Raw genomic sequence first — 1,055 nt, 5'->3', positions numbered from 1 at the left:
ATTATATATGTGCGTGTACGTGTATAAATGTGTGTGTGTGTGTGTCTGTGTTTGTGTGTCTGTGTTTCTGAACGACAGAGTAAGTACTAGGCTTACAAAGAATAATTCCTGGGGTCGATTTGCTCGACTAAAGGCGGTGCTCCAGCATGGCCGCAGTCAAAATGACTGCAACAAGTAAAAGAATAAACGAAGAAAAGAATACCGCGTCAGGGTTCGTTTTGTGTGTAGGCTGTTTCGAATCAAGGTGAGGCAGTGTTTTTGGTAGCTGTCTTACCCATCCCTATTCACGACTGCTTTCCCCCACTGGCTCTCTTCTAGCCCCCAACTTTCTTCGTGGGATCGCGGACTATCTACATGCCACAGTATACCGCTCCTGGTGAATAATATTGGCAAGCCCTCTGAACCAAGTTGAGAGTAGTTTATGAATCTTGCAGACCGAGTGAAATTTTTAAGGGGCTTGTCGCTTCTTGCGTGGGAAAACTGAATTTTAGTCAAACTGTACACATGAATCCCAAATATCAGTGGCCATTCTTCAATGTGCTGAAAGTCGATATCTTTCAGTAACTGGGGCATGTATATCACCGTGATCTATGAGATATATGCCCCATATCACAGTGAAGCAAGTAAATCGCTCTCGTCTACCCATTGTATCCCTGATATACCTCCTTTTATATCGGCTCAGTTTTCGACTGTTCCAAGAAGTCGGAGGCTAGCGGATGGAGCTCTTCGCCCAGTGCAGTTGTCTCTCATTGTAGTTTCCGGCAGCGAGCTGGCAAAAAAACGTTAGCACGCCGGGCGAAATGCTTAGCAGTATTTCGTCTGCCGCTACGTTCTGAGCTCAAATTCCGCCGAGGTCGACTTTGCCTTTCATCCTTTCAGGGTCGAAAAATCAAGTACCAGTTACGCACTGGGGTCGATGTAATCGACTTAATCCGTTCGTCTGTTCTTGTTTGTTCCCTCTATGTTTAGCCCCTTGTGGGCAATAACGAAATAGGTATTTCGTCTGCCGCTACGTTCTGAGCTCAAATTCCGCCGAGGTCGACTTTGCCTTTCAT

The sequence above is a fragment of the Octopus bimaculoides genome, chromosome 9 (assembly GCF_001194135.2).
Source record: "Octopus bimaculoides isolate UCB-OBI-ISO-001 chromosome 9, ASM119413v2, whole genome shotgun sequence".
NCBI classification, from domain to species: domain Eukaryota; kingdom Metazoa; phylum Mollusca; class Cephalopoda; order Octopoda; family Octopodidae; genus Octopus; species Octopus bimaculoides.
This window is presented reverse-complemented; position numbering follows the sequence as displayed.